Source organism: Lactuca serriola, chromosome 6 (assembly GCF_051521515.1).
Source record: "Lactuca serriola cultivar US96UC23 chromosome 6, Lser_US96UC23_V15, whole genome shotgun sequence".
NCBI classification, from domain to species: domain Eukaryota; kingdom Viridiplantae; phylum Streptophyta; class Magnoliopsida; order Asterales; family Asteraceae; genus Lactuca; species Lactuca serriola.
In genome coordinates, this window is record NC_136413.1 from 158,267,491 (window position 1) to 158,289,521 (window position 22,031).

Genomic DNA, 22,031 nt, shown 5'->3' on the forward strand with positions numbered 1-22,031 from the left:
CATCAATGGCGAACTTCAACATGAATACAATGACTTCCTTCTCTCACTTGCTTGGTTCTTCAACCAAAATTCCGATGTTAATTCCAGAATACTATGATCAGTGGGCTGATAGAATGGAAGATTACTTAAATGGAATTGATGAAGAACTTTGGAATTGTATCAATGGAATAGTGCAAGCTCGTGTTAATGTTCAACCAATTGGTTCATCTACTACATCTACTGAAGTTGCTGATCAAGAAAAACGGTTGAAGAATAATGAAAAGAGGTGCATGAGGGAACTAAGAGGTGCTTTACCTCCTGTGGTTTACAATTACATCCGTAGTTGTAAAACAGCCAAGGAGATATGGAACACTCTAAAAGAGAAGAATTTACAATTACATTCGTGCTATTAGACATTCCAAACTTTACAATTACATCCGTAGTTATAATCCATTTTCACTTTTGTCTCCCCTTTTTCAACATTATTATATTTTGATATTTTTTTTCTTCTATTATCAACCCGAAATTTTTAAGATTGTCACATGTTTTCTAAAAAGTTGTTAAAATCAATCAATTTTCTTTATTCTTTCTAATTTTTGTGTATCATATTCTTCTATCCTTTATTTATTTATTTTTTTTTATATTTTTTTAACTTTTATTTTTTGTTTTTCCTAAAAAAAAAACCAGTGTAATGCACAAACCTTTTCCTAGTTACATATAAAAAAACCATATCTCATAATAATTATATTTTTAACTGATAATAATAATTATAATTATAATGTGCTTAAAACAATAGTTTTGTGTTTGATTTATCTCTTCCATCGGATACCTTAACATACGCACACAAAATCCAGTAACCCAAAAACTACTTTAAACTTCTATTATATTCTATTAAATTAAAATAATAATTTCACGATAAACGACATACAACGATTAAAATATGTTTTTGTGGAATTATCATTGCCACGTATCAAGATTCCATTGATCCACTATACATCTGGTCCACAGCCCACTAAAATGGTCCATAAAAAAAATACCAAACCGCCTCAAGTAGTTGACTTGTTCCGTGTTTGGCGCGTAAACGCGTAAACCAAACCGACATAGATGCTATTATATATACACTCTCCCAACATACAATTTCGATCACAAATCAAATCTATTTGTGATTTCCCGATGGCTGATCTTTATCTGAAAAGGGTCGTAAGCTCTTCACGAATCTTTAGTTATATTCTTTATTTTGATATTTTGATTTGGAGGATTTGTTTCTTTGATCGATGGTTATGATTATAAAGTCGTCATGGCAAATCTTAATCCACAACGGTTTGCAGGTTCATATACGCTCTCTAATTTAGATTTGATCGGTCAATAGTTTCGATCTCAAAGATCAGATCTTTATCAAAAGTTGTCCAGGTTCTTCCTCTCTTATGCTGTTCTAAGTGGGTTCAGGTTCTTTTTCATAGCATCTTCAATGAGGAGATGCTGGTTATAAATAAAATTTTATCTGCAAATCTACTTGCTGTGGCAGATCGATAGGGTTATTGGTCCAGATCTGCAAGAAATTAAAGATTAGATATTATCATCCAAGCTGTTGACGACGACAATTCTTCGATCATGGTGATGGAAGATACATGAGGTTATTGGTTGATAGGTGGGATAAGTTATGACAAATATTGTTAGCCTTCTTCAATTTTCTACCTTGGATGATAATTTGATTCTGATCTGAATCTGAATTAAGGCTCTGTTTTGCCAGATCCATAGGGTTTTTGGTCTGTAGGTGGGGAGAAACTGTCAACAGATGTTATTATTGGCTTATGGTTTCAGGTTCTTCTACTGGTAGCATCATCTTTTGATAACAATAAAGTTTTTAGGGGCTGGAAATTAAGATCCGATAACAACATCTTTTAAAGAAGTCGTTATATCAGATTCTAGATTTTGATGATCAATTCATGTTGGGTGGAGTAAGATTTAATTGATAGTTGGTTGCTGTTATTCTGCCTTCTCAATTTGGTTTTGGTAAATATCACAATCAAGAAAGGTTAATTAGATCCTTTATTTATTGTGTGTGTAGTGTTATTTTGCTGGTTATTGGGAAGCTGCCATCTGCTCATCATGATTTGACTATTGAATTAGTTCATAAGGTTTGTTGGTAAATGAAAAGCAACATCCTTTATGGAATTTTCTCAATTTTCGTCTGTAAGCTGCCTGATAATATGGGGAAGAGATCTGCTTTTGCTCTTTGTCGATAGGTACTAAAAAGATTCTGATTGTTGTTGATGGAGTCTAAGATTGATGCCAAATAATAGGATTCTGCTTTGTCAATGTAGGTTTGTTTGGTGCCAAAAATCATGATCTAGGCATCTTGATGACCATCTATCTAGCTGGGTTTTCTTCAAATTTTATGATCATATTCTTTTTAAAGTTATTGGTATTCCCTAGTTCTATCATGATGGGAGTTATTTTGTGTTGCTCTCTTGTTGATAGGTCTAAGAAAGCTTGGATATGGATTGGAACAGATGATTTACACTTTCAGTTGATTAGTATTTTTTCATGTTCTATGATCTTTTTTTTCCCTTAGTTCCTAAATGGTCGTCTTCGATTTTATGTTCCAGAAATAAGAGGATTGTAGTTCTGTCGATGTAGGTTTTGATGGGTGCCAAATACAATGGTGCAGGCATCTTCTTTGATCTTTCTGCTGGTTTTTCTTTGATTCTTCTCATCATTTTCATTTTGAAGCTTACTAGTTTTCATCTTTCCAACATGACAAGAGTTTTGTCTTGTTATCTTGCTGATAGGTCCAAGGAAACTTAAACATGGATTGACTACGTTGTGTAATTTGCAGAAAGAACAACACATGAATTGATGACCTTTTCAGTTCGATAAGTCTCATGTGGTCCCATAAAACTTTTCATCCTTTTCTAGTTCTTGCAATGACTGACATCCTTAATTTATAGGTTCCAGAAATACTAAAATTGTGTTTTGTGTATGTAGGTCTGTTGTGCGTCAAACACCATGGTCGAGAGTCCCTTGTGATAATTTTTCTTGTTTTCCTACAATTTTTAAGATCATTTTCTTTTCTAGCTATAACACGATTGGTGTTCCATCCTTTGTTGATAATAAGAATCTTTTGTCTTGTTCTCTTGCTGATAGGTCTGAGAAAGCTCATACATACACATATAAGCCTTGTTCATCCTGGTTTGTTTCCAGCTAGGTCTATTCTGTCGATCCTTTTGTGTAATCTTGCTTTTGTAAATTTTGTAGCAAAGAGGCTACCCTTGGTAAAACATTTGTTTAGTGAAAATTACAAACCCTGTTTCATATTTATGTGTTATTTTGTGATGAAGGTCCTGTAGGTTTTGTTGAAAGGAGCGATACATGGTTAGCATTTGCTCTTCACGAATCTTCAATTATATTCAGTATTTTGGTATTTTGATCTAGAGGATGTTTGTTGCATCGATATAGTTATGATTATAAAGCCATTATGGCAAATCTTCATCTACAACGGTTTCCAGGTTCATTCCCTTGTATCATCTATGTTCTCTAATTTAGATTTGAGAGATAGTAGATATGCTGGATTCCTATCAGGCGTTTCAAGGTTCTTCATATCACTCGTATGTTGGTATAAGAGGTTTCAGGTTCTTTTTCTAGTATCTTCTATTTTTGGGTATGTCCATAGGCCGGATAAGTTATGATTGGGTATTATTATCTGAAGAGATGCAGGTTATAATTAAAATTTTGACTGCGAATCTACTTGATTGATAGGGTTATTGGTCCATATCTGCAAGAAATTATGATTAGATATTATTATCCAAGCGACAAATCCAGGTTCTTTTTGTATGCCCATATATTCGATCATGGTAATATTTGAATAGCAAAGCTAAGCAGATACGTGATCAGGTTATTGGTTGATCTTAGGTGGGTATATTATGACAAAAGATTGGTTGATCAGGTTCTTCAATTTTCTAGCTTGGAATTGGATGATAATTTGATTTTGATATGAAGGCTTTGTTGTGGCACATCTTTAGAGTTATTGGTCTGTAGGTGGGGGGAAACTGTCAGCAGAGATATTATTGGCTTATGGTTTCAGGTTCTTCTACTGGTAGCATCTTCTTTTGACAATAATACAGCTTTGATTGCAAAGCCTGGTGTGGCATAATTAATGGCATGGCTATGTTTTTTAGAGGCCGGAAATTCGGATCTGATAACATCTTCCAAAGAAAGAACTCATAATATCAGATTCTTGATTTTGATGATCAGTTCAGTTGTAAATGTGGGGTGGAGTAAGATTTAATTGATAGTTGGTTTCTGTTTTTCTGCCTTCTCAATTTGGTTTTGGTATATATCACAATCAAGAGAAGGTTAATTAGATCATTTATTGTGTGTGTAGTGTCATTTTGCTGGTTATTGGGAGGCTGCTTTCTGCTCATCATGTTTTGACTATAGGATGGTTATATATATCTCTCTCTCTCTCTCTCTCTCTCTCTTCTTTTGTCTGGATTAGTTCATTCTATTTGTTGGTAAATGAAAAGCAACATCTTCTATGGGTTTCTTCCTGAGTTTTCTGGATTTTGATCATCACCATATCTCATTGCTGGTTTCTATAGGCTGCTGATATATTTTTCGTAATTGGGGGAAGAGATCTGCTTGTTTTCTTTGTTGATGCGTACCACAGAGATTCTGATTGTTGTTGATGGAGTCTTAAGATTGATGCCAAATAATAGGATTCTGCTTTGTCTATGTAGGTTTGTTGAGTTGGGTGCCAAATATCATGATCCAGGCGTATTGTCTTGATGACCATTTATTTTGATGGGTTTTCTCTACATCTTATGGTCATATATTTTTTTAACATTACTGGTATTCTGTAGTTCTGTCATCATGATGAGAGTTTTTTTCGTCTTGCTGTCTTGTTGATAGGTCTAAGAAAGCATGTATGTGGATTGGAAGAGATGATTTACACTTGAAGTTGATTAGTACTTTTTCATGTCCTTCTTGGTTCCTAAATGGCAATCTTCGGTTTTATGTTCCTGAAATAATAGGGTTGTAGTTGTGTTTATGTAGGTTTGATTGGTGCCAAATACAATGGTGCAGGCATCTTCTTATTTGATCATTCTGCTGGTTTTTCTTTGTTTCCTATGATCATTTTCATTTTGAACCTTAGTAGAATTCATCTTTCCATCATGACAAGAATTTTGTCTTGTTATCTCTGCTGATAGGTCCAAGGAAACTTGAAGGTGGGTTCAGCCTTTGCGCTTCCTGGTTTGTTGTCACCCATGGCTAGCTGTTATGTGAATCCTTGTTGCGCATATATGGAATAAAAATAATACTATCATATCTGATTCGCATATCAGTTTGTGGTAAAGATTAAAAAAAAGTTTGTGCATTTTTGTAGCATAGTCAGTCGTCTTACTGTCTGATTTAATTTGGAAAGCTCAATCATTCATGGTGTAATTTGCAGAAAGAACAACTCATGGATGAAGCTTGCAGTTCAATAAGTCTCATCATGTGGTCCCCTAAAAACTTTTCATCCTTTTCTAGTTCTTTCAATGACTGACATCCTTAATTTATAGGTTCCAGAAATACTAAAATTGTGTTTTGTGTATGTAGGTTTGTTGTGTGCCTAACACCATGGTCCAGTCCCTTGATGACCATTTTGCTGGTTTTTTCCTATAATTTTTAACATCGTTTTCTTTTCTAGCTATAACATTATTGGTATTCCATCCTTTGTTGATAATAAGAATTGTTTGTCTTGTTCTCTTTCTGATAGGTCTAATAAGAAAGCTCATATGCAAATAGGCCTTGTCCATCCTGGTTTGTTTCCAGCTACTAGGTCTCTTCTGTCAATCCCTTTTTGTAATCTTGCTAATTTTGTCAATCTTTTTAGTAAAGAGGCTAGCCTTGGTAAAGCACTTGTGAAGTAAAAATTACAAGCCCTGTGATGAAAGTCGTGTAGATTAGAGCAATGGGGTTTCATTGGTGTATAATCGCCTCATTGTCCAGTCTAGTTTGTAAGGCTCAATGATTGTACATGGTTCTATTTGTAGGTTTTGTTGAAAGGAGCAATACATGGTTGACATTTGCAGTTCGATTAGTATTTTGTCTTGTCCTAATTTTTTTTTTTCATTCTCATAAAAAGAGTCTTCATTTATGTCTGAGAACTAAGAGGATTGTAGCTTTGTCTGTGTAGGTTGTTTTGGTGCCAAATACTATGGTTCAGGCATTTTGATGACCATTCTTCTCTGGTTTTTCTTTGATCCTATCTGCCAACTTCCCATTCTTTCCTAGTAGTTCCTTTATCAACCAACATCCTTAATTACTTGGTTCCTGAAATAATAGAATATATCTTGTCTGTGTAGGTTTGTTGGGTTCCAAAATGCCATGGTCCAGGCATCTTGATGGCTATTTTTCTGGTTTTTTCTTGATGTCTTATTAGCATTTTTTGTTTTTGCATTATTGGTATTCTGTAGTTCCATCATGATGTGAGTATTTTGTCTTTTTCTCTTGCTGATAGGTTCAAGAAAGCTTGTACGTGGATTGGGCCTTTGTCCTTCCTTGGTGGCTTTTCCATGAATCCTTTCTGTGATCTTTTAATTGTAAAAAGCAAAAGCCTCGTACAAATTTCAGATGATACTTTGTGAAAAGATGAGGTTTATTAAATCTATGGGTTTCTTAGTTGCATAATTGCGTCATCGTCTGATCTAGTTTGGAAGGCTTGATGATTTGACCTATTTCTACATGCAGGTTTTGCTCAAACAATAAACAACACATGGTTGGCATTTGCAGCTGATTAGTATTTTTTTGTGTCCCAAAATCTTCGTATCTTTCTCTTAGCTCCTATATTGACCGTCTATAATTTTATGTCCTAAAAATAGGAGGATTATTGTTGTCTATGTAGGTTTGCTGGTTGTCAAAAGCTATATTAATCCTGGCCCTTTTGATTTTCCTTTGATTCTTACAATCCTTCTCATTTTATACATTTCTGGGTTTGAGTATTCCCATCATGACATGAATTCTTTGTCTTGTTATCTTGCGGATAGGTCCAAGGAATGATGTGCGTGGATTGGACCCTTATTGTTCCCGGTTTGTTGTCATCTGTGGCTTTTCTTTGAATCCTTTCTGTTAGATTGCTTTTGTATAGTAAAAAAGAAAGGCATCTTTTTGGTTTTATATGTGATATGACATGTTCATGTATGTAGGTTTCACAGAAAGAACAACCAATGATTAACCATTTACTTGGCTGGGTTCTCTTCACATCTTATGATCATATTCTTTTTTAAATTACTAGTATTCCGTAGTTCTATCATGATGGGAGTTATTATTTTGTCTTGCTCTCTTGTTGTTAGGTCTAAGAAAGCTTGTATGTGGGTTGGAACAGATGATTTACACTTGCAGCTGATTAGTATTTCTTCATGTCCTATGATCTATCTTTTTTCTTAGTTCCTAAATGGCAATCTTCAATTTTATGTTCCAGAAATAAGAGGGTTGTAGTTCTGTCTATGTAGGTTTGATCGGTGGCATATTAAACGGTGCAAGCATCTTCTTTGATCATTCTACTGGTTTTTCTTTGATTCTTATCATCATTTTCATTTTCAACCTTCGTAGTATCCATCTTTTCATCATGACAAGAATTTTGTCTTGTTATCTTGCTGATAGGTCTAAGGAAACTTGAACGTCGGTTCAGCCTTTGTGCTTCCTGGTTTATTGTCACCCATGGCTTTTTTTGTGAATCCTTGTTGCGAACGGAATAAAAATAATACTATCATATCAGATTTGCATAATAGTTAGTGATAAAGATAAAAAGAAGTTCAATGCACATTTTTGTAGCATAGTCAGTCATCTTACTGTCTGATTTAGTTTGGAAAGCTCAATCATTTGCGATGTAATTTGCAGAAAGAACAACTCATGGATGAACCTTGCAGTTTAGTATGTCTCATGTGGTCCCCTAAAAACTTTTTCAACCTTTTCTAGTTCTTACAATGAGTGATATCCTTTATAGGTTCCAGAAATACTAAAACTGTGTTTTGTGTATGTAGGTATGTTGTGTGCCAAACACCATGGTCCAATCCTTGATGACCATTTTTCTGGTTTTCTCCTATAATTTTTAAGATCGTTTTTTTTTCTAGCTATAACGTGATTGGTATTCCATTCTTTGTTCATAATAAGAATTGTTTGTCTTGTTCTCTTGCTGATAGGTCTAATAAGAAAGCTCATACGCGAATAGGCCTTTGTCCATCCTGGTTTGTTTCCAGCTAGGTCTCTTCTGTCAATCCCTTGGCATAGTCTTGCTTTTGTAAAAAAAAAAAAATAGTAAAGAGGCTACCCCTGGTAAAGCATTTGTGAAATGAACAAGCCCTGTTTCAGTTTTATTTGTTACTTTGTGATGAAAGTCCGGCCTGTAAGATTAAAGCAGTGGGGTATCATTGGTGTATAATCACCTCATTGGCCAGTCTACTTTGGAAGGCTTAATTAATGATTGTATATGTTTTTACTTGTAGGTTTTGTTGAAAGAAGCAATACTTGGTTGACATTTGCAGTTCCATTAGTATTTTGCCTTGTCCTAAAATCTTTTTATTTTTATTTTTTTTTCTTTCTCATAACGAACGTACGTCTTCATTTACGTGTGAGAACTAAGAGGATTGTAGCTTTGTCTGTGTAGGTTGTTTGGGTGCCAAATACTATGGTTCAGACATTTTGATGACCATTCTTCTCTGGTTTTTCTTTGATTCTATCTGCCAACTTCCCATTCTTTGCTAGTAGTTCCTTTATCAACCAACATCCTTAATTACTCGGTTCCTGAAATAATAGAGTATGTCTTGTCTATGTAGGTTTCTTGGGTTCCAAATACCATGGTCCAGGCATCTTCATGGCCATTTTGCTGGTTTTTCTTGATGTCTTATTAGCATTTTTTGTTTTTGCATTATTGGTATTCTGTAGTTCCATCATGATGTGAATATTTTGTCTATTTCTCTTGCTGATAGGTCCAAGAAAGCTTGTACGTGGATTGGGCCTTTGCCCTTCCTTTATGGATTTTCCGTGAATCCTTTCTGTGATCTTTTATATGGTAAAAAGTAGAAACCTCATATACCATTTCCACATGAAACTGTGATAAGAAGAGGTTTATCAAATTCAAACCTATGGGTCTTTAGTTTCGTAATTGCTTCATCGTCTGATCTAGTTTGTAAGGCTTAATGATTGTACATATTTCTACATGCAGGTTTTTCTGAAACAACACATGGTTGGCATTTACAGTCGATATTTCCATGTCCTAAAATCTTCATCTCTTTTTCTTAATTCCTATAACAACAGTATAGTTTTATGTTCCATAAATAGGAGGATTTTTATCTATGTAGGTTTGCTGGTTGTCAAAGCTATAATCCAGGCACCTTGATGCCTCCTTCTGATTTTTCTTTGATTCTCACAGTTGCTCTCATTTTATACATTACTGAGTTAGAGTATTCCCATCATGACAAGAATTCTTTGTCTTGTTAGCTTGCTGATAGGTCCAAGGAAAGATGTGTGCGGATTGGACTGTTGTCATACCTGGTTCCTGGTTTGTTGTCATCTTTGGCTTTTCTGTAATTCCTTTCTGTTAGATCCATATTTTATCCAGTAAAAAACAAACGCATCTTATTGGTTTTATACGTGATGTAGCATGTTCCTATATGTAGGTTTCATGGAAAGAACTTCCAATGATTAACCCTTGCCGTTCGATCAGTATCATATTATCTTATTTTAGTCTTAATTCTTTATTTTAAAGTCCTTATCCAAAACAAATAAAGAGTATTTTCTTTTGTCTATGTAGGTTTGTTGGGTGCCAAATAGTGTGGTCCTGGCATCTTGATAAACATTTTACCGGTTTATCTTTGATTTTTTTTATCTTTCTCCTTTTTAGCTTCACCAGTTTTCTATCTTGCCTTTCATGATGAGTGAGATTCTTATGTCTGGACTAGTTTTGGAATGCTTGATGATTGTATGGATCTCTACATCCAGGATTGGAGGAAAGAGCAACAAATGATCAACAGCTGCAAGCTGATTAATTTATTTTTTCGTGTCCCAAAATCTTCCTTTCTTTTTTTTCTTCCTATGCTTTGATTTTATATTCAATAAGTAACTGATTTATAGTTTTGTGTATGTAGGGTTGTTGGGGTTACAAATCCTCTATAATCCAGGCATCCTGATTTTTTCTCTGTTTTTCTTCTATTATAATGGTCATTTTCTATTTAAATGTCACTAGTTTTCAGTCTTTCCATCATGACAAGAAGTTTTTGTCATGTTATTGTGCTTATAGTGATAGGTTTAAGGAAACTTGTTGGTGGATTAATTGGATTGTTGTCCTTCCTTGTGCATTGCCGGTTGCCACTCATGCCTTTCTTTGTTGCGGGTTTGCTTATGGAGTTAAAAAAAATACAAGCGTGGCTTGATTGTTTGAGGTAAAAGATAAGAGGAGCTTTAACGGGTTTTTCTTAGCATAATCACCATTTATTGTATAATCTGAACAGCTTCATGACACATGGTGCACCCTTTTTGTTTCTAATTAACTGCAGTTCTTGCTGAAAGAATAGTAGATTGTTGACCTTATTTTGCAGTGCAATTAATGTCATGGCATCTCCTAAAGCTTTTCATCGATTGCTTGGAGTTCCTATTTAGGTTCAATATATATAATAGTGAGATTGTGTGTTGTCTATGTAGGTATGCTGGTTGCCAGACTTCTTGATTAGTATTTTTCTTCTGTTCTAGTCTTTTTTTTTTTTTTTCTTACTTCCTAAAATTATGGTGTCCAGTATTATTTTCCAGAAATAAGACAATTGTAGTTTTGTTAATGTAGATCTGTTGGGTTCCAAATACAATGGTCCATGCATCTTCTTGGCTGCTGGTTTAATTTTTCTTTGATTATTATAATCATTTTCATTTTAAAGCTTGCTATCTTTTAATCTTTCCATCATGACAAGAATTTTGTATTCTTATCATGCTAATAGGTCTAAGGAAACTCGAATGGGATTGGACCATTGTGCTTCCTGGTTTGCTGCTATCAATGGCTGTTGTGTGAATCCTCATTGAGGTCTTGTTTTTGGTTTAAAAAAAGTATTTCCTTCTGTTAAGTTAGCCGAACAAACGAACGAGCACAAACTGATAAACGAATGAGTTTTCTTGTTCATGTTCGTTTCATGTGCGTTCGTTTATGTTCGTGAACATGATAAATGAACATAAACGAATGATCGTAAATGAACAAATATAAACAAACATATATATGAACATATAATATAGTAATGTAATCAAACACAACTAAAAAAATATGAACATAAAATGAACTTATATGAACGAACATGAACATATGTTCAAACGAATGGGACCATTGTTCATGTTCATTCGTTTAACTAAACAAATAAAAATTTCTGTTCATGTTTGTCCATTTATTAAATAAACCAACTTTCCACGTTCATTTACAATCCTAATTTCTATACTAGATTGCATGATACTTTGTGATAAAGTTATGAGTTTTAAAATTTACAAACCAAACACACAATAAATTTCAAATCATCAAAAATAATTTTAACACATTTAAATACCCCCCCCCCCCCCCCCCCCCCCCCCCTTCTCTTTTCTATATATTCTATTAGATTAAAATTATAACCGACAATCAAAATATGTTTTTGTGGAATTATCATTGCCACGTATCAAGATTCCATTGATCCAATATACATCTGGTCCACAGCCCACTAAAATAACAAACCACCTCAACTAGTTGACTTCTGTGCTTGGCGTGTAAAACACGTTAACCAGACCGACATAGATGCTATTATATATACACTCTTCCACCATAAAATTTTCCATCACATATCAGCAAAAAATTAAGATGACAGTTCCAGGTTCTTTTTGTATGATCTTATCTTCGATCATGGTAATATTTTGATAGTAAAGCTAAGCAGATACATGATCAGGTTATTGGTTGATCGTAGGTGGGCTATGTTATGACAAGATTGTTAGCCAAGGATATTATTGGCCTATGATTCCAGGTTCTTCATCTGGTAGCATCTTCCTTTGATAATGATACAGTTTTGATCGCAAAGCTTGGTGTGGCATAATGCCTTGTCTATTATGTTTTTAGGGGCCGGAAATTAAGATCCGATAATAACATCTTCCAAAGAACTCGTTATATCAGATTCTAGGTTTTGATGATCAACTCATGTGGGGTGGAGCAAGATTTAATTGATAGTTGGTTGCTGTTTTTCTGCCTTCTCAATTTGGTTCTGGTATCACAATCAAGAGTGGTTAATTAGATCATTTATTGTGTGTGTAGCGTCATTTTACTGGTGTTATTGGGAGGCTGCGTTCTGCTCATCATGTTTTGACTGTAGGATGGTTATCTCTCTCTCTCTCTCTCTCTCTCTCTCTCTCTCTCTCTCTCTCTCTCCTTTTGTCTGGATTAGTTCATTCTGCTTGTTGGTAAATGAAATGCAACATCCTTTATGGGGTTTCCTCAATTTTCGTTGTGCTTGCATATGATCATATACAAGACCATGTCAAATTGCTGGTTGCTGTAGGCTGCTGAGATATATGGGGAAGAGATCTGCTTGTGTTCTTTGTTGATAGGTACTAAAAAGATTCTGATTGTTGTTGATGGAGTCTAAGATTGATGCCAAATAATAGGATTGTGCTTTGTGTGCTTTGTCTATATAGGTTTGTTGAGTGCCAAAGATCATGATCCTGGCATCTTGATTACCATTTAATTTGCTGGGTTTTCTTTACATCTTATGATCATATTCTTTTTGTAAATATTGTTATTCCCTAGTTCTATCATGATGAAATTGTTTTTGGTCTTGCTCTCTTGTTGATAGGTATGAGATGTAAGAAAGCTTGTATGTGGATTGGAACAGATGATTTACACTTGCAGTGCATGCGTATTGTTTCATGTCCTAGGATCTTTTTCTTCTTAGTTCCTAAATGGCTGTCTTCGATTTTATGTTCCAGATATAAGACAATTGTAGTTCTGTCTATGTAGGTTTGATGGGTGCCAAATACAATAGTGCAAGGCTTCTTCTTTGATCACTCTGCTGGTTTTTCTTTGATTCTTGTGATCATTTTCATTTTGAACTTTACTAGTTTTCATCTTCCCATCATGACAAGAATTTTGTCTTGTTATCTTTGCTGATAGGTCCAAGGAAACTTGAACGTGGGTTCAGCCTTTGTGCTTCCTGGTTTGTTGTCACCCATGGCTGTTATGTGAATCCTTGTTGCGTATATATGGAATAAAAATAATACTATCATATCTGATTTGCATATCAGTTCGTGGTAAATATAAAAAAGAGTTCATTGGGCATTTTTGTAGCATAGCCAGTCGTCTTACTATCTGATTTAATTTAGAAAACTCAATCATTCGTGGTGTAATTTGCAGTTCAATAAGTCTCATCATGTGGTCCCAAAAAAAACTTTTCATCCTTTTCTAGTTCTTGCAATGACTGACATCCTTAATTTATAGGTTCCAGAAATACTAAAATTGTGTTTTGTGTATGTAGGTTTGTTGTGTGCCAAACACCATGGTCCAGTCCCTTGATGACCATTTTGCTGGTTTTTCCTATAATTTTAAGATCTTTTTCTTTTCTAGCTATAACATGATTGGTATTCCATCCTTTGTTGATAACAAGAATCCTTTGTCTTGTTCTCTTGTTGATAGATCTAAGAAAACTCATACACGAATAGGCCTTGTCCATCCTGGTTTGTTTCCAGCTAGGTCTCTTCTGTCAATCCTTTTTTGTAATCTTGCTTTTGTAAATCTTTTTAGTGAAGCGGCTACCCTCGGTTTTATGTGTGTTATTTTGTGATGAAAGTCCTATAGGTTTTGTTTGGAAGGAGCAATGTATGATTGACATTTGCTCTTCACGGATCTTCAATTATATTCTATATTTTGGTATTTTGATCTAGAGGATGTTTGTTGGATTGATATAGTTATGATAATAAAGCCATTATGACAAATCTTCATCCACAACGGTTTCCAGGTTCATTCCCTTGTACCATCTATGTTCTGTAATTTGGATTTGAGAGATAGTAGATATGCCCAATCTTTATCGGTGTTTCCAGGTTCTTCTTACCTCTTGTATGCTGCTCAAAGTGGTTTCAGGTTCCTTTTGTATGCTCTTGTCTTTGATCATGGTAATATTTCAATAGAAAAGCTAAGGAGATACATCAGGTTAGTGGTTGATCTTAGGTGGGCTATGTTATGACAAGATTGTTAGCCAAGGAGATATGGGTAACATATCGATCTGGTTCTTGAATTTTCTAGCTTGGAATTGGATGATAATTTGATTTTGATATGAAGGCTCTGTTGTGGCAGATCCGTTGGTGGGGAGAAACTGTCAGCAGATATTATTGGCTTATGGTTTCAGGTTCTTCTACTGGTAGCATCTTCTTTTGATAACATTACAGTCTTGAATTTGCAAAGCCTGATGTGGCGTAATTAATGGCATGGCTATGTTTATAGGTGCCAGATATTAGAATCTGATAACATCTTCCAAGGAACTCGTAAGATTTTGATGATCAGTTCAGCTGTAAATGTGGGGGTGGAGTATAGTTGGTTGCTGTTATTCTGCCTTCTCAATTTGGTTTTGGTATATATCACAATCAAGGGAAGGTTAATTAGATCATTTATGCTGTATGTAGTGTTCTTTTGCTGCTTATTGGGAGGCTTCCATCTACTCATCATGATTTGGCTATTGGATGGTTATATCTCTCTTCTTTTTCTTTTGTCTGGATTAGTTCATTCCATTTGTTGGTAAATAAAAAGCAACATTCTTTATGGGGTTTCCTCAATTTTGGTTGTTCTTGCATGATTCAAACTGCTGGTTTCTGTATGCTGCTGATATATGGGGAAGAGATCTGATTGTGTTCTTTGTTGATAGGTACTACAGAGATTCTGATTGTTGTTGATGGAGTCTTAAGATTGATGCCAAATAAAAGGGTTGTGCTTTGTTTATGTAGGTTTGTTGGGTGCCAAATATCATTATCCAGGCATCTTGAGGACCATTTCTTTTGATGGGTTTTCTTTACATCTTATGGTCATATTTTTTTTAACATTACTGGTATTCTGTAGTTCTGTCATCATGATGAGAGTTTTTTTCTTTTGTTTTTTTGTCTTGCTTTCTTGTTGATAGGTCTAAAAAAGCTTGGATGTGGATTGAAACAGATGATTTACACTTGCAGTTGATTATTAGTGTTTTTTTGTATCCTAAGACTTCCTTTTTTCTTAGTTCCTAAATGGCCATTTTCGATTTTATGTTCCAGAAATAAAAGGGTTGTAATTATGTCTATGTAGGTTTGATCGGTGGCATATAAAATGGTGCAGGCATCTTCTTTGATCCTTCTGCTGGTTTTTCTTTGATTTTCTTTTTGATCCTTTCCATTTTGGTCCTTACTAGTTTTCATTCCTCCATCATGACAAGAATTTTGTCTTGTTATCTTGCTGATAGGTCTAAAAAAGCTCATATGCTAATATACCTTGTCCATCCTGGTTTGTTTCCAGCTAAGGTCTCTTCTGTCAATCCCTTTGTGTAATCTTTTGCTTTGGTAAAAAAAAAAAAATCAGTAAGGAGGCTACCCACAGTAAGTCTTTTGTGAAGTGAAAGTTACAAGCCAATAACTTCCCATTCTTTGTTAGTAGTTCCTTTAACAACCGACATTCTTAATTACTAGGTTCCTGAAGTAATAGAATATGTCTTCATTTATGTAGGTTTGTTGGGTTTCAAATACCATGGTCCAGGCACCTTGATGGCTATTTTGCTGGTTCTTCTTGATGTCTTATTATCATCTTCTTTTTTTACATGTTCTTCTATAGTTCCATCATAATGTCAATATTTTGTCTTCTTCTCTTGCTGATAGGTCCAAGAAATCTTGTACGTGGATTGGACCTTTGTCCCTCTTTCATGGCTTTTCTGTGATCTTCTTTTATGGTAAAAAGTCTTATATATACACTCTTACAACATACAATTTCGATCACAAATCAAATCTATCTGTGATGTCCCAGTGGCTGATCTTTATCCGAAACAGGTCGTATGCTCTTCACGAATCTTTAATTATATTCTATATTTCGATACTTTGATTTGGAGGGATATTTGCTTCTTTGATCGATGGTTATGATTATAAAATCATTATGGCAAATCTTCATTCACAACGGTTTGCAGGTTCATCCACTTGTACCATCTATGCTCTGTAATTTAGATCTGTCAGGTCGATAATTTCCATCTCAAAGCTAGTTGTTATGTCAGATCTTTATGATCAGGTGCTTCCAGGTTCTTCCTCTCTTATGCTGTTCTAAAAGCGGTTTAAGGTTCTTTTTCTAGTATCTTCTATGAGGAGATGCGGGTTATAAATAAATTTTTATCTGTGAATCTACTTTCTGTGGCAGATCAATAGGGTTATTGATCCATATCTGCAAGAAATTAAAGATTAGATATTATTATCCAAGCGTTCATGATGACAATTCCAGGTTCTTTTTGTATGCCAAAGATTCTTACAGTGACTGACATCCTTAATCGGTTCCAGAAATACTAAAATTGTGTTTTGTGTACGTAGGTTTGTGTGCCAAAAACCATGGTCCAGTCCTTGATGACCATTTTGCTGGTTTTCTCCTATAATTTTAAGATCATTTTCTTTTCTAGCTATAACATGATTGATATTCCATCCTTTGTTCATAATAAGAATCTTTTGTTTTTATCTCTTGCTGATAGGTCTAAGAAAACTCATACGCGAATAGGCCTTGTTCATCCTGGTTTGTTTCCAGCTAGGTCTCTTCTGTCAATCCCTTTGTGTCTTCATTTACTTTTGAGAACTAATTAAGAGGATTGTAGCTTTGTCTGTATAGGTTGTTTGGATGCCAAATACTATGGTCCAGGTATTTTGATGACCATTTTTCTGGTTTTTCTTTGATTCTATCTGCCAACTTCCCATTCTTTGCTAGTAGTTCCTTTATCAACCAACATCCTTAATTACTCGGTTCCTGAAATAATAGAGTACGTCTTGTCTTTGTAGGATTCTTGGGTTCGAAGTACCATGGTCCAGGCATCTTGATGGCTATTTTGCTGGTTCTTCTTGATGTCGTGTTATCATCTTCTTTTTTTACATTGTTCTTCTGTAGTTCCATCATGATGTCAATATTTTGGCTTCTTCTCTTGCTGATAGGTCCAAGAAATCTTGTACGTGGATTGGATCTTTTCCCCTCTTTCGTGGCTTTTCCGTGATGTTCTTTTATGGTAAAAAGTCTGCATGATAATGTGTGATAAGAGGAGGTTTATTACACCTATGGGGTTTTTTAGTTGCATAATTGCTTTTTTTTGTCTATACCTTTACATCTTGGATCAGTTTGCGTCGTGTTGAAAACTTTTTTGTCTTGTTTTCTTGCTTTTAGGTCTGGATTGGACCTTTTTCCCTTTGACTTTTTGTGCAAATCCTTTCTGTGATCTTTTTATGGTAAAAGGTAAAAGCCTCATGCCAGTTTCACGTGAAACTATGTGAAAAGATGAGGTTTATTAAACTTATCTGTTTCTTAGTTGCATATGCTTCATTGTATGGTCTAGTTTAGAAGGCTTGATGATTGTATATATTTCTACATGCAGGAATGCAGGTTTTGCTAAAACAACAACACATGGTTGGCATTTGCATGCAGTTGAATAGTTCTTTTCGTGTCCTAAAATCTTTATATCTTTTTCTTAGTTCCTATAATAACCGTCTATGATATGATTCTATGTTCCTGAAATAGGATGATTGTTGTTGTCTATGTAGGTTTGCTGGTTGTCAAAAGCTATAATCCTGGCCCTTTTGATTTTCCTTTGATTCTTACAATCCTTCTCAATTTATACATTACTGGGTTTGAGTATTCCCATCATGACATGAATTCTTTGTCTTGTTATCTTGCGGATAGGTCCAATGAAAGATGTGCGTGGATTGGACCCTTATTGTTCCTGGTTTGTTGTCATCTGTGGCTTTTCTTTGAATCCTTTCTGTTAGATTGCTTTTGTATAGTAAAAAATAAAGGCATCTTTTTGGTTTTATATGTGATGTGACATGTTCATGTATGTAGGTTTCACAGAAAACAAACAATGATTAACCCTTGCAGTTTGATCAGTATCATATTATCTCTTTTAAGTTTTAATTCTTTGTTTTAACACCCTTTATTAAAATAAGAGTGTTTTCCTTTGTCTATGTAGGTTTTTTTGAGTGCCAAATAGTGTGGTCCTGGCATCTTGATACCCATTTTACCGGTTTATTTTTGATTTTATTATCTTTCTCCTTTTTAGCTTCGCCAGCTTTCTATCTACCCTTTCATGATGAGATTCTTTTGTCTGGACTAGTTTTGGAATGATTGATGATTGTATGGATCTCTATGCAACAAATGGTCAACAGCTGCCAGTTGATTAGTATTTTTTTTGTGTCCCAAAATCTTCCTCTTTTTTTTTCTTCCTATGCTTTGATTATATGTTTCAAAAGTAACTGGATTATAATTTTGTGTGTGTAGGATTCTTGGGGTTCCAAGTACTCTATAATCCAGGAATCTTGATGATCTCTCTCGTTTTTCTTCTATTTTAATGGTCATTTCCTATTTAAATGTCGCTAGTTTTCAGTCTTTCCATCACGACAAGAAGTTTTTGTCATGTTATTGTAGTGATAGGTCTAAGGAAACTTGTGCATGGTTTGCGTATGGAATTAAAAAAAGAAATACAAGCTTGGCGTGATTGTTTGAGGTAAAAGATAAAAGGAGCTTTAATGATTGGATCAATGGGTTCTTCTTAGCATAATCATCCTTAATTATATAATCTGGACAGCTTAATGACGTGGTGCACCTTTTTTGTTTCCAATTAACTGCAGTTCTTGCTGAAAGAATAGTAGATTGTTGACCGTTGCAGTTGATTAGTATTTCCTTCCGTTCTATAGTCTTTCTTTTTTCTTACTTCCTAAAATTATGGTGTCCGATATTATTTTCCAGAAATAAGACAATTGTAATTTTGTTTATGTAGATCCGTTGGGTGCCAAATACAAATAAATGGTCCATGCATCTTCTTGACTGCTGGTTTAATTTTTCTTTGATTTTTATAAATCACTTTCATTTAAAAGTTAAAACCATACTAGCTTTTAATCTTTCCATCATGATCACAAGAATTTTGTATACTTATCTTGCTGATAGGTCTAAGGAAACTCGAATGGGATTGGACCACTGTGCTTCTTGATTTGCTGCTATCAACGGCTGTTGTGTGAATCCTTATTGAGGTGTTGATTTTAATTGGTTTAAAAAATATAATTTCCGTACCAGATTCGCATTATACTTTGTGATAAAGTCAGATAAAAAGAGTTCTAAAATTTACAAACCAAACACAGAATGGATTTCAAATCATCAAAAATATGTTTAACACATTTAAATTCCCCTCCCCCTCTCAAAAAAAAGTCCATTAACCAAAAGCTTCTTTAAAATTTCAATTATATTCCATTAGCTAAGTTAAAATAATAACCAACAATCAAAATATGTTCTTGAGGAATTATCATTGCCACGTATGAAGATTGATCCATGCATCTGGTCCACAGCCCATTAAAATTGTCCACAAAAATACCAAACCGACTCAACTAGTTGACTTCTTATGTGTTTGGCGCGTTAACCAAACCGACATAGATGCTATTATATATACACTCTTCCAACATACAATTTCGATCACAAATCTTTTGCGATGTTGTCCTGATGGCTGGAAACGGGTTGTAAGCTCTTCACAAATCCTTAAGTATATTCCATATTTTGATATTTTTATTGGGAGGATTTGTTTCTTTGATCGATGGTTATTATTATAAAGTCGTTATGGCAAATCTTCATTCACAACGTTCTACCATCTACGCTCTCAAACCTAGATCGATAATTTCGATATCAAAGCTAGTTATTATGTGAGATCTTTATGATCAGGTGTTCATCCTCTCTTATGCTGCAGTTCTAAGCGGTTTCAGGTTCTTTTTCTAGTATCTTCTATGAGGAGATGCTGGTTATAATTAAAATTTTATCTGCAAATCTACTTGCTGTGGCAGATCAATAGGGTTATGGGTCCATATCTGCAAGAAATCAAAGATTAGATATTATTCAGGTTCTTTTTGTATGATCTAATCTTCGATTATGGTAATATTTCGATAGTAAAGCTAAGCAAATACATCAGGTTCTTGGTTGATCGTAGGTGGGCTATGTTATGACAAGATTGTTGGCCAAGGAATTATGGGTACATATCAGGTTCTTCAATTCTCTACCTTGGATGATAATTTGATTTTTGATATGAAGGTTCCGTTGTGCCACATCCATAGGGTTATTGGTCTGTAGGTGGGGAGAAACTGTAAGCAGATATTATTGGCCTACGATTCCAGGTACTTCTTATGGTAGCATCTTCCTTTGATAATAATACAGTTTTGATTGCAAAGCCTGGTGTGGCATAATGCCCTGTCTATGTTTTCAAGGGCTGGAAATTAAGATCCGATAATAACATCTTCCAAAGAACTCGTTATATCAGATTCTGGATTTTGATGATCAATTCATGTTGGGTGGAGTAAGATTTAATTGATTGTTGGTTGCTGTTTTACTGCCTTCTCAATTTGGTTTTGGTATGACAATTAGATCATTTATTGTGTGTGTGTGGTGTTATTTTGCTGGCTATTGGGATGCTGCCATCTGCTTATCATGTTTTGGCCATGGGATGGTTACCTCTCTCTCTTCTTTTGTCTGGATTAGTTCATTCTGTTTGTTGGTAAATGAAAAGCAACATCTTCTATGGGTTTCTTCCTGAGTTTTCTGGATTTTGATCATCACCATATCTCATTGCTGGTTTCTATAGGCTGCTGATATATTTTTCGTAATTGGGGGAAGAGATCTGCTTGTTTTCTTTGTTGATGCGTACCACAGAGATTGTTGATGGAGTCTAAGATTGATGCCAAATAATAGGGGTTGTGCTTTGTCTATGTAGGTTTGTTGGGTGCCAAATATCATGATCCAGGCATCTTGAGGGCCATTTCTTTTGATGGGTTTTCTTGACATCTGATGATCATATTCTTTTTAAAATTATTGGTATTCCCTAGTTCTATCATGATGGGAGTTATTTTGTCTTGCTCTCTTGTTGATAGGTGTAAGAAAGCTTGTATGTGGATTGGAACAGATGATTTACACTTGCAGTTGATTATTCTACTGGTTTTTCTTTGATTCTTATCATCATTTTCATTTTCAACCTTAGTAGTATCAATATTTTCATCGTGATAAGAATTTTGTCTTGTTATCTTGGTGATAGGTCTAAGGATACTTGAGCATGGGTTCAGCCTTTGTGCTTCATGGTTTGTTGCCATCCATGGCTTTTATGTGAATTCTTGTTGCATATGTAATAAAAGTAATACAATTATATCAGTTTTGCATAATAGCTTGTGATAAAGATAAAAAGAAGTTCAATGCACATTTTCGTAGCATAGTCATGTTGAACACGACTCTTTTATATGGGAAACAACAAGACTTTTATTAAGACACTTAAGGAGAACTTACACTTTGTGAGACTACTACACACTTTGCTTTCTTTGAGGCTTTCTTGGATGGTTTGGAGCAAATGAGCTCCATACCTATTTATAGGCCTCTCAGGAAGGTTCTAGATACTAGCATACACTTACTACATACTAGATAACTCTAGAACTATCTAACATACTCTACATGCTTCCATATGTTTCTAGAACGTTTTACCATGTTCTGGAGAGGTCTAGGTTGCTCCAGTGTCTTCTAGAATGATCCATATCCTTCCAGGGTCTTCCATGTCGTTCTAGAGTATTCTAGACTCTTCCGGTATATTCCAGAGTCTTCCATAGTCTTCCATAATGTTCTATAATCTTCTAGAGCATTCTAGAACAAGCTAAAGTCTTCTAAATAATATTTGTTTTATTGGGCTAGTGATGATCTTTAACACTCCCCCTCAACACTAGCCCTCATTCTTCGTACCATGTTAAGCTGACAGCGAAAACCTTCACATTTTCCAGTACTCAGCCCTTTGGTGAACAAGTCTGCTATTTGATTATCGGTC

The 22,031-nt window shown here is 34.8% G+C and overlaps 1 long non-coding RNA gene across 4 annotated transcripts in view; it reads left to right on the forward strand.

The window, feature by feature from the left end:
- Positions 1-1,062: 1,062 nt before the first annotated feature.
- Positions 1,063-22,031, forward strand: part of LOC145057167 (uncharacterized) — a 38,492-nt gene continuing 17,523 nt past the window's right edge. Inside the window, exons 1-3 of one of the 4 annotated variants that reach the window (XR_013685985.1) lie at positions 1,063-2,225; positions 2,304-16,253; positions 16,370-21,439. This is a non-coding gene — a long non-coding RNA (uncharacterized LOC145057167). Of the gene's footprint in view, positions 16,254-16,369; positions 21,440-22,031 lie in introns of all 4 variants that reach the window. The other 3 variants (XR_013685986.1, XR_013685987.1, XR_013685988.1) reach the window with 3 other exon arrangements.